At 41.9% G+C, this 12,242-nt stretch overlaps 1 protein-coding gene across 1 annotated transcript in view; it reads left to right on the top strand.

Annotated features, from left to right (window-relative positions):
- The first annotated feature begins 1,518 nt into the window (after positions 1-1,518).
- RESF1 (retroelement silencing factor 1) overlaps positions 1,519-12,242 on the top strand; it is a 32,151-nt gene continuing 21,427 nt past the window's right edge. The window contains 1 exon segment of the mRNA XM_087814733.1: positions 1,519-2,075. The gene's annotated coding sequence lies outside the window, so the exon portion shown is untranslated.

Genomic DNA, 12,242 nt, shown 5'->3' with positions numbered 1-12,242 from the left:
GGCACACTTTCACATGCTTTGTAGAAAGATTGCTGATCTTACAACTCCGACTCCCTGGTTCTGAGACCATCAGCAACAGCCAGAGAACTTGTTAGAAACTGACATTTCCAACCCCGCTTTAAACCTACTGATTTGGAGATTTTGCAGGTGATGTTCTTTAATCCCTTTTTAACAAGCCCCCACGGGCGCTTCTGATGCAAATTAAAGGAAGAGAACCCCCGCTCCAGAAGTTGTCACCCTCGGACAAGCGAATATGCTTTGCAGATATCCGCGCGACCCACGGGAGGGCGGCGGCTCCGTATCCGGGAGGCACTAGGACCGCGGGCGCGCCGGGCTCGCAGCCGCCTCCGAGCGCTCGGGGAGGAGCGCAGCGGTTCGCGGCGCGCGGTTTCGGTGCTGGTCCCGCCCCTGAAGGCGGACCCGAGTTGACTTAAACTCTGGCCCCCGGGAGGCCGTCTCGTCCTCCGCTCGTACGCCGCCTAGGTCCCGTGCTGGTCGGTAAGTGTGGGACCTGGTACTCGGGTGTCCCGCAGGGCACTGGGCACCGCCCGCGGGCAGGGGCAGGGACAGGGGCAAGGGCAGGGGCAGGGGCAGGGCGCGCGCCCGTCCGCCGGGCGCTTTTGTTCTGAGGCGGTGACCGAGCCGCCGGGGCTGCCGGTGCTGGGGCGGCTCCCGGCCTGGAGGTTCCCGCGGGCTCGCGCGCCCCCCGCCCCGCCCGAGGTCGGCCGGCCCGCCCGTTGCCCTGCTCGCGGCGCTCGTGCGCCAGAGGCCGGCGGCGGACGCCCGCGGGAGCCCCGGGCACCGCCTCGCGGGTGGAGGTCGCGGGTAGTGCCCGCGAGTAAGCATTTTCTTAAACTGCTGGGCGGTTGGTTAGGTGGGGAGGTGTAAGAGCAGCTTTTGTTTCTAATTATTTCCTGTCGCTGGCGTGAAAAAAAAAAAAAATCTTTGTTTTGCACTTACTATGTATCGAGCGTTCCCTTCCTCCCCACCCCCATTATTATGCTGTTCCTCCCGGAACGATCGGCCCGCGCGCCGTCCGCGGGGCCCGAGGACGCCCCTGTGCCGGGGGTGTTTTCGTTCCTCGGCAGCAGTTCGTCTCCCGAGGCGTCTTAATGCACGAACGCAGGCCGGTTTGAGGTGTTCTTGAGGGACGCGGGCTCCCTCGGCACAAGTCCTTAGGGTCCCGAATTTCAGCAGCAGGCTTTCGGGGAATCGTTTCAGTGAAAACAATTTATTTGTAATACTGGCAGGGCCAGGCTTCAAGGTAAAAAGAACAGCAGGTGATGTTGCAGGAGCTTGGGGTGCATTTTAATTGGGCGGGTCGAAGAGCTTAATATGTTAGCTGTAAAACATTTAGATTTTATTCAGTATTAACACGCACGAATGTTTAGGTTTCAGTTTTGTTTTGTTTGTTTTTGTACAGTTGGATTCTCTTTTACTAATCTAATAAAGAAAATTGCTAAGGTACTTTTAAAAAAAATCCTCAGCAGAGGATATATTTCAATTGATTTTAGAGAGACATCGATGTGAGAGAGACATCCATCGCTTGCCTCCCCGGAATACCCCAACCGGGGAGGAAGCCAGGACCTAGCTGTGTGCCCTGACCGGAGGGAGCCCAGAACTTTTTGGTGTGAGGGAGGAAGCGCCAACCAACCTAGCCACGGGGCCAGGCAGAGTACTTTTGTTTGGGAATGAAACGATAGTAGTGGACCTGGAGAAGGGCACACGAATTGGAATTATAACTTGAAAAGTGAAAGGCAGTCTAGGTCAGACCTAGTTTTTATTTTCTTTGCACACTCTAGAATCCAAGAAACTTAGTATACTTTTCATGCAACCTTAAGTAACAGAGCTTTGCACAGCAGTGTCATATGAAATAAACAGAATAGCACGTACTTTTATTGTAAATTTAATATAAATAAAGGTAGTATATAAATTTTATATTAAGTCATTAGTAATTATGTAGTAGTTTCTTGCTGTTCCAGGACCAAAGAAGTAAACATTGTGGAGAGATACTGACATGATTGAAGAGAAATGGGAACGGGTACAACAATGAAAGAGTAACATCTTATTTACAGGTAAGTATGTCACCTCTAAGTAGCCTAATATATCTGCTATGGAACAAAATTATTAATTAAATGAATCTGCATTGGCTAAAAATTAAACTATAGGACACAGTGGATTTGATGACAAAACTTAGAAATAATATGCTTGGCTTAGTATGGAGTATTCAGTTGTTCATCTTTGCAAGATATAGAAGAGATTCTTTATGGTGAGGTGACTGGTCCAAGTTAGTAAGGCTACTTGAAAATTATTCTTTTTATGCTGTTTCTCCCCCCCCCCCCTTTTCTTATTTGATTGTTTTTATTTATTGTTTCTGGCACATGGTGTTGGGGGAAGACAGCACAGAGCACAACTCTGGGAGAGCCATTCCATGAGATACCAACCTATAAAAACAAAGTGATTATCTCCAGGGCCTTCATCTTATAAAAACCAAGTGTTAGGGAACCTTGCGTAATGGTTAAGACCACAGTTAAGGTCAGACTGCTGAGCTTCAGATCTTGGCTCTACCATTTTTACCACTTTTTTAATTTTTAAAATTTTTGTTGGTTTCAGAGAGAAAGGAAGAGAGGGAGAGAGAAACATCAATAGAGTCATTGATCGGCTGCCTCCTGCACGCCCCCTGCTGGGCATCAAGCCCTTATCCCTGGCGTGTGCCCTCACCTGGAATCAAACCGCCATCTCCTGGATCATAGGTCTGTGCTTAACTGCTGAACCACATGGGCCAGGCCACTTTTACTGTCTGTACAGCCTTGGGAAAATATTTAACTTCTCTCAATTATCTGATCTGTAAAATGGGGATAACAGTAGTACCTACCTCATAGGATGGTTGTCATAATATAGCACATTTTGAACAGCTCCTGGCACATGGTAAGTGCTCAATAAATTTTATCTGTTGTCATGTTACAGGAAATACATTTTATGGCCCAAGACAATATTAGGTAGTATACAAAATTTAGTTTGCTCATTTAAGCTCTGCATGAACTCACCAGCTTTGTGTGAAGTTTTCACTATAATTTTGTTGTAGGTTCTGTTTTTATAAGGAAGTAGCAGACACAACTCTAGTTTTTACCTGCAGACTTATTTGAAATCATGAATACCTTCATTAAATTGTTCACCTGGGGCAAATTTGCCCCAAAGCTTTGTTTTCCCATATTCTGTGATATGCTGGAAGCTCGGTCTTAGACACAAAAGGAACATAAATGTTTAGAGAATTGATCTAGCTTACTGTTGTAGAAGACACTCATAAAGGTTAATTTCAGAATATTTTTTTGTTTAGCCATGTTTTTTCCACCCCCCTCAACCTCTTCCCACTGGAGGCATACTGTGTGAAATAGACATAGCAAGCATTCAATATGAGATAAAGAGACAACAGTTTACCAACCCTGTTTATAGAAATGCAAGTTAAAATTTACTTTGTAGTAAGCCTTGTAAAGAAAGAAGTAGCCCTAGCCAGTTTGGCTCAGTGGTTAGAGTGTCGGCCCAAGGACTGAAGCTTCCAGAGTTCGATTCCAACCAAGGACACCTACCTTGGTTGCAGGCTCCATCCCTGGCCCCAGTCAGTGCGTGTCCACATCGATGTTTCTCCCCCTCCCACGTCGAAAAGCAGTGGAAAAATTCTTGGGTGAGGATTAAAAAAAAGAAAAAGAAGTAATCATGTGGACCTTGAAGAATTCTAAGGGCTTTGTTGGGAGGCAGCTATGTAGTTTATTCTTAATACCCTAAGTGTGCTTGTAAATTGAAGAACAATGTTGTTGGCCTGTTGAAGTGAATGTCTCGTGAGACATTGCTAATAGTTGTAATGATTGCGGAGATTTAATGACAGTCACTAAGGTTCTCTTGTGATGTATTAAATTGCGAGACTATTTGTAAATAAAATTTTTAACTTGTGGTTAAAATTGCAAACTTACAAGGAATTATATTGTATACTTAAGTTGTAAGAAATAGAAGTTATAAGCAGATTACTGTTTTTTAAGCCCCCAAAGAACATTTATCATATCACATAATTTAAAGGTTATATAGCTCAGCCTTCAGGTTTGGCTTGATCCAGGATCTGAATCGGAAATAAACTTTTAAAGACTTGGGAGACACTATCTTTGAGCTCTGCTTCAGCATTGACTATTCGAGGCACACCTCCCTTTCTTGGTTGGCCCCAGTATCTAGGTATATATCTGTCTATGAAAGAATGTCCAAACCTATAGAAAAATTTTATATGTTTATTTGAGCCTAACTGAGGACATATATAGAAACAGATCTCAACAGAATGAGAAAATACGCTGGAGAATGGCAGTTTTGCAGTTCTTTTTATGCATTTGGAATTAGGAAAGAAAAAAGGATTACATGAAATTAATTGGCTGTAGATTATGGAAGCTGGAGAAAGCAAGGGGGGGGGATTCACTGATTGGATAAAAAGTAAATTGGAGAGATACATACATTTCTGGGTACAGGTTGTTAACATTTACAGTGAATAGGTATGGTATATAGATAAGATCATACACTCCCTTGAGGGTGGCTGTCCCTCCCCGGGGTCTGGAAAAGATTGCTCTGGCATTTCAAAGGTGTGTTGCCTTAGGTGCACCAGAACAATGGACAGGGCTTGCGTAAGGGAAGGATAAACCTTTTACTAAGGAAGTCATAGGCCTGGGGAAACAACCACCTGCCCAGTTAGGCATTTATGATGCAATCACCTGTGAGGTTACCTTGGTCACTGAGCTCGTCACATATCCAGTCAGCTTCAACTTGCACAGATCATACCTTTTGTCTGCTTGCTCCACCAAAAGTTCAAATTCCATTGGCCCTCCTTGGGTCATGTGCATGTCTGCTAATAACGGGAAGGTGCTCTTTGGTTTTTTGGTTTTGGTTGTTTTTTAAACTGGCTTAGATACACAATTTATATACCATATTCATGTAGACCAGTTAACCCATTTACAGTGTGTAGTGGTTTTAAGTATATTCATATATTTGAATATTTGTGTAATCATCACCTCGATGAATTTTGGAATATGTTCTCTACCCCAAAAAGAATCTTCATACTCATTTGCAGTCACTTCTTATTCTTCTCCAACCTACCCCCCCCCCCCCCGCAACTATTAATCTAGTTTCTGTTTCTACATTTGTGTATTCTGAACATTTCATATAGCTGAAGTCATATGTGGTCTTTTGTTACTCTTCTCTCACCTAGCACAGTATTTTCAAGGTTCATCCATGTTGGTGCATATATGTACATCATTCCTTTTTATTGCCAAATGTTACGTTGTGTGGATATGCCACGTTTTGTTTTTATCCTTTCATGTTAATAGACATTGTGGTGTTTCTACTTTTGGGCTACTATGAATAATGCTGCTATGAGTATTCATGTACAAGTGTTTGTATAGACATTTTCAGTTCTCTTGGGTGGAATTACTCTGTCACATGGTAACTATATTTTACCTTTAGAGAAACTGCCAGACTATTATTCAAAGTAGGTGAACCATTTCTATTTCTCAGCAGCAGTACATGAGTTCCAGTTTGTCCACATCCATACCAACACTTTTTAATTATAGCCATCATAGTGAGCAAGAAGTGGTATCTCATTGTGGCTTTTAAAAAAAAATTTTTTTTTTTAAATTTCAGAGAGACGAAAGGAGAGGGAGAGAAAGGTAGACACATCCATGATTGGCTGCCTCCTATAGGCCCCCTACAGGGGGATCAAACCCGAAACCTGGGCATGTGCCCTGACGGAATCAAACCAGCAACCTCCTGGTGCATGGGTCAACATTCAGTCACTGAGCCACACCAGCGGGCTCATTGTGGGTTTTGGTTGCATTTCCCTGACAATTGATGATGTTGAGCATCCTATTAGCTATTTCTGTATCTGTTCTGGAAAAAGTAGCTATTCAAAACCTTTACGGACTTTTTAAATTTGAATTGTCTTTGTATTGTTGAGTTGTGAGAGTTTATGTATTCTGGATTCTCATTCCACTGGTGACCATAAACGTGAAGGTTTTATTTGGTTTCTATTCCATTAATCAATGTCTATCCTGTGTGAGTACCACGTGATCTTGTTTACTATAGTTTTGTAGTGTTAAAAAATAAATAAATTTGAAGATATAATTGACTGTATTGAACAGATCCCGTCTAGTCTAGTAAATAGAGAGGTGCTCCAGGAAGTTGGAGAAAATTAGTATAATAATATTGCATGTTGCCCTGGCAGGTTTGGCTCAGTGGTTGGAGCATCAGCAGTGGACTGAAAGGTCCCAGGGTTTGATTCTGGCCAAGAGCACTTACCTCAATTGCAGGCTCCATCCTCGGCCCTGTCGAGGGGGCTTTGGGAGGCAACCGATCAATGTATGTATGTCTCTCTTCCCCCTTCTTCCTTCCAGTCTCTGAAAAAGCAATGGAAAAAATACCTTTGGGTGAGGAATGAAAAATAAATTTTAAAAAGTCTTTTAAATAATGTTGCATGTCAGTATAATAGAAAAATTAAATAAGTGGAAGATGGGAAGGATTTTTATAGGAAACTGGTTGGGGCAAGAAAGTTATTAACGAAAGGAAGGATTGTTTCCGGCAAGATCACCTGCTTCGGGGGAAGGGCTGCAGGGGTCTTTTCAGGCAGATTATCTCACTAATTGTGATCAAGAAATTCCACTCCCATGATGGTCTGAAACTGCAGTTAAGTCTTGCTTTGCTGTCTTGGGGGCAACTGACCTCACATTTAGCCTGTTAATTCTTTTTCTTTAACAGGACTAGTCAGTTTTGAAATTGGAAAGTATGAGTCCCCCAACTTTATTCTTTTTCAAATTGAATGTTAGGATCAGGTTCTCATTGCCTGCAAAGAAATCTGGATTTTGGTAAGGATTGCACTGAATCTTCACATTAGTCTCCAATCTATGAATGTGAATTTTTTCCCCCCAGTTATTTAGGTCTTCAATTTCTTTTGGCGATGTTTTATAATATTCAGAGTATAAGGGGGTTTTTTTTGTATTTTTTTTTTTTTTAAATATATCTTTATTGATTTCAGAGAGAAGAAGGGAGAGGGAGAGAGAGAGAAACATCAGTGATGAGGGAGTTGTCATTAACTGGCTGCCTCCTGCACTCCCCCGACTAGGGATGGAGCCTGCAACCTGGGCATGTGCCTTGACGGGGAATCGAACCTCGATCTCCTGGATCCTACGTCGATGCTCAACCACTGAGCCATGCCCAGCTGGGCCAGAGTATAAAGTTTTTACTTTTGTTAAATTTATTTGAAAGTTCCTATTCTTTTTGGTGTTGCTGTAAATGGAATTTTTTCTTGATTAAATGTTTTATAGAAATGCATTTGGTTTTTGTATATTGAGCTTGTATTAGACAACCTAGCCAGACTAACTTGTTCTATTAGTTTTTTAATTGGATTCCTTAACAGTTTTCTTACCTGCAAGGTGATGTCTTCTGCAAGTAGAGATAGTCTTACTTTTTCACTTCCATTCTGGATGTCTTTTATTTTTCTCTTTTTCTCTTCTACCTGCCGTGGTTAGAACCTCTGGTACAGTGTGAAGGGAAGTGCCAAGAATGGACGTCATTGCCCTCTTCTCTCTCAGAGGGAAAGCATTCAGTCTTTCACCACAAAGTGTGTCAGCGCTGGTTTTTTTGTAGATACCTCTTATCAAGTTGAGGCATCTCCTAGCATGCCACTGTCTCCAGATTTCCTTCTAGTTCTAGTTTCAGTGTTTTTATCATGAAAGGGTGTTGGGATTTTAAGATGCATTTAATTTCAGTCACATTAGATCTTTATCTGCCAAGCTGATCATGTGATTTGTCCTTTATTCTATTGATAGGTTACATAATGTTGATTTTTTTGTTTTGTTTTTTGTTTTAAATTTTGAACCAGTCTTGCATTTCTGAGAGAAGTCCTCCTTGGTCTGGGCATGTTTGTTTTCTGCTGTATTTTGTTAGTGATTTGTTGAGGATTTTTGCACATGTATTTGTAACAAATTAGTCTGTGGTTTTATTGTGATTTCTTTTCTGGTTTTGGTATGATGGTAATACTGGCTTCATAGAATTGAGTTAGTTGGGAAGTATTCCCTCCTATTTTATGTTTTAGAAGAGTTTGTAGAATTGGTTTTTAAATATTCATTTTAGAGAGAGGGGAAGGGAGGGAGAGGGATAGAGAGATAGAAACGTCAATGGGAGAGGGACATTGATGGCTGCCTTCTGCACACCCCCTACTGGGGATCAAGCCAGAAACCCAGGCATGTGCCCTGACCTGGAATTGATCTGGTGACCTCCTGGTTCATAGGTCAACACTCAGCCATTGAACCATGCCCGCCAGGCTAGAATTGTTTTTTTGTGTGTTGTTTTTTTTTTTTGTATTTTAAAAAATATATCTTTATTGATTTCAGAGAGAGGAAGGGAGAGGGAGAGAAAGAGATAGAAACATCAGTGATGAGGGAGTCATTGATCGGCTGCAGCCCACAACCCGGGCATGTGCCCTGACCGGGAATCGAACCCTGATCACCTGGATCCTAGGTCGATGCTCAACCGCTGAGCCACGCCAGGCTAGGCTAGAATTGGTTTTAAATCTTTAAATTTTTGGTATGATTCACCAGAATGCCATCTAGGATTAACCATTTTTTTCTGGGTAGTTTTTGTTACTAATGCAATCTCTTTATAGTTCTGTTTAGATTTTCTGGGTCTTCTTGAGTCAGTTTTTGTTAATATGTCTTTTTGAGCTCTTTTGGGGGTTTTGTACACAATTCACTGTGTGGGTGGGGGTGGGGGATTACCAACAACCACCAGTTCTCTGTGGGCAGATTGAGGACTCAGTCCCACAAAACCGGCTTCCTCACCCTTCAGACGCCAGTGTTGTCACCTGTGCTTCTGACCCACTGGCTACAGATTGGAGGTTCCCATGACCCCCTGCTTGGACTTCAGTGCTAGTTGAAAGTCCAGGTTGTTACTTGTACTTCCAACTGGCTGACTAACTATAGATTTATAGAGGTTTTCAAGACCACCCTTTCCTTGCCCGGCTGGTGTGGCTCAGTAGTTGAGTGACTCAAGAGATCACCAATTTGATTTTTTTTTTTAAAGGTTTTTTATTTTATTTTATTTTTTAAAATATATCTTTATTGATTTCAGAGAGAGGGAAGGAGAGGAAGAGGGAGAGATAGAAACATCAATGATGAGAGAGTCATTGATCGAGCCCACAACCAGGGCATATGCCCTGACTGGGAATCGAACCCTGATCGCCTGGATCCTAGGTCGACGCTCAACCGCCGAGCCACGCCCATCCGGGCAATTTGATTCTTGGTCAGTGCACATGCCTGGGTTGCTGGCGGATCCCCAGTAGGGGGTGTGAAGAGGCAGCCGATCAGTGATGTTTCTCTCTCATCAATGTTTCTGTCTCTCTATTCTTTTCCCTTCCTCTCTGTCTAAATATCAATAAAACATTTAAAAAGAAAAAAGACCCCCTTCCTCAGATTCAATTAATTTGCTTAGGATGCCTCACTGAACTCAAACATTTTACTTACTCTATTATTGTTTTAATGCAAAGGATAAGAATCAGCAGCCAGATGGAAGAGTTGCATAGAGTGAGTTATGTGGGAAGGGGCTTTCATGCGCTCTCCTCGCATGCCACTCTCCCCAGATTTCCATGTGTTCACCAACGCTGAAGCTCTCTGAACCTTTTGTTGTTTTTATAGACGCTTTATTATATATTCATGATTGATTAAATGAAGATACCTTTATTAGTCTCATCACTTAGGAAAATCCAAGGGTTTTAGGAGCTCTGTGCCAGAAACAGGCATGAAGACAAAATTTGGTAAATCTAAACGTCTGTGAAATTATAAAACCAGTTTTATCATACATTAATTGGTATAAAGAAGAGTTATGTTTCTAAGATAACATCAATGTTATAACAAAACTGTTTTTTGAGGATCTGCTGTATGTATTTTGTAATATAAATTATAATATTACGGGGGTTCTTTTTATCCAAATTATTAAACATACTGGTATACAGTTATTCATAGTATTTTTTAAATGTAATGTTGGTAGTAATGTCCCTATTTCATTGCTGATTTTAGTAATTTAAGCATGTGTTTTTCCTTGGTCAGTCTAGCTAAATAAAGGTTTATCAATTTCCTTGATCTTTTCAAAGACTCAACTTGTGGTTTTGAACCTTCTCTCTATTTTTGTATTCTCTTGGTGAAACTTTATGACAGCAAAGGATATACTATAGAATGAACAGGAAAAAATATGCACAGGCAAATTCCGTAGAGGTCAGGTGTATGCTTCCAGCTTCTTCATGAGAACTGCGTGGACATGCTTTTTCTGCAGCTTCAGACTGCAGGGACACATGGACTCAAGAAGAATTTATATACACTAAAAACTTCAGGACGCCAAAGAACATTTGTTTATGTAGGTTATAACAATATTTACTACATTAGAAACTAAAACTGAGAAATTTTTAAAAATTATTTTATTTAAAGGTATAATAAATCCTTACATGTTTAACATAAATATTTTCCAAAAACAGTAGTGAGCCCTAGCTGGTTTGGCTCAGTGGTTAGAGCATTGGTCCTCGGATGAAGGGTCTCAGGTTCAATTCCCGGTCAAGGGCACATACCTCTGTTGCAGGCTTGATTCCTGGCCCCAGGTAGGGTGCATGCAGGAGGCAGTTGCTGTGTCTCTCATCAATGTTTCTCCTCCCGCTCCCCCCAATTCTCTCTGAAAATTTAGAAAAAATATCCTTGGGTGAGGATTAAAAAAGAGTAGCATGGTTTGATTGGATTGTCCTCTGCTTTTTGCCACTTTTAGTTTTAGTTGAATTAGTTAAAAGTGTTTATTGGGTGATAGGCGTTCATCTCATGTAGGTGACTTATTCACTATGGCTCTAAAGATTCACTGCCACAATTTCTCAGTTTTTACATTTTTTTCCCTACATGACCATGTCATTGGGCAAAATGTGTTGTGGCTAGGGTGGCTTGGAGCATGGAATCAGTCAGTTTCACAATTGAGTGATTGCTATCCCTTCTCGCTGAGCAAAACTTGCATAGCTTCCCTGTGTTTGCTGGTGAAGGAGACAATAAACCCGGGGTAAAGTGGTGAGAGTGGAAACATTAATCTAATTTACCCAGGCTATTGTCATCCTCAACATAACTGCTGGCCAATGGGAGATCTTAATTCAAGGACACTTAGAAACATTCAGCAGTTGCTGACTTAGGGAGTGGATGTCCTTGGGAGTTGTGTCCTTGTGCGAAGACCTGAATACCTCATCCTGTTAGTCACAATTTCCTGATTAAGGGAAAACAGAACACTTTTTTTTTTTTTAATCCTTACTCGAGGATATTTTTTCCTTTGAGTTTTAGAGAGTGGGAGGGAGGAGGCGAGGGAGGGAGAGAAAAATATCGATGTGAGAGAGACACATTGATTGCCTCCTGCACCTGCCCCAACCAGGGTGGGGATCGAACTTGCAACCCTTGACGGGAACCCAACCCGAGACCCTTCGGTGCATGGACTGACACACTACCACTGAGCCAGATTGGCCAGGACAGCAGAACACTCTTGTATGTATTTCCTAGGCAATAATTATGGCTGAATTTAACTGATTGCTGGATCTGTCATCCCTTACCTGATCATGCTGACAAGAAGGTTAAATTCTGTCCCACAGGACTCTTCTGGTACTTGAGGTCCCCTTGCATCATTAATCTCAACCTTCAGTTTTATAAAGTCTGGTTATTAACCCATTCCAAAAATGCCTGTATTGAGGTTCTTGCAACCCTCTCAACAGAACCTGAGACAACCAGAGTAAACACTGGAATGTGGTCTATAATGACGGGTAACTTAACAGGGAATAACAGTTTTATCAGATTTCTCTTCAGAGGCACTTCAGCCTATTTTATGGTAACTAGTCAGTTTTACTAAAATAATCTTTCTACCTCAGGAGGCACAAAATTTGCTCACTCCTATTTTATACGTGATACTTACACTCCTAACACAGTTTGTATCCCAAGAGAATACTGCATCTTATGCAGGTTATTCTTGCCTGGTAAACACTAATCCTGTACTTGAGGCAGTTGTCGGAGATTTTTAAATATTTGAGACCTAATGGATCATGCTTCCCTGAGGTGGGAACCTAGAGGCCTCTAAAATGAGTTGTTAGGGAGAACTCCAAAGAAGGATAACTGACTTCTTCATGTGTACTCTCCTATCTTTAATTCCCACCTTAGGGA

This window comes from Miniopterus natalensis, chromosome 2 (genome assembly GCF_054644295.1).
Source record: "Miniopterus natalensis isolate mMinNat1 chromosome 2, mMinNat1.hap1, whole genome shotgun sequence".
NCBI lineage: Eukaryota > Metazoa > Chordata > Mammalia > Chiroptera > Miniopteridae > Miniopterus > Miniopterus natalensis.
Note: the sequence above shows the minus strand (reverse complement) of the source record. Positions and strands in the feature narration are given on the sequence as shown.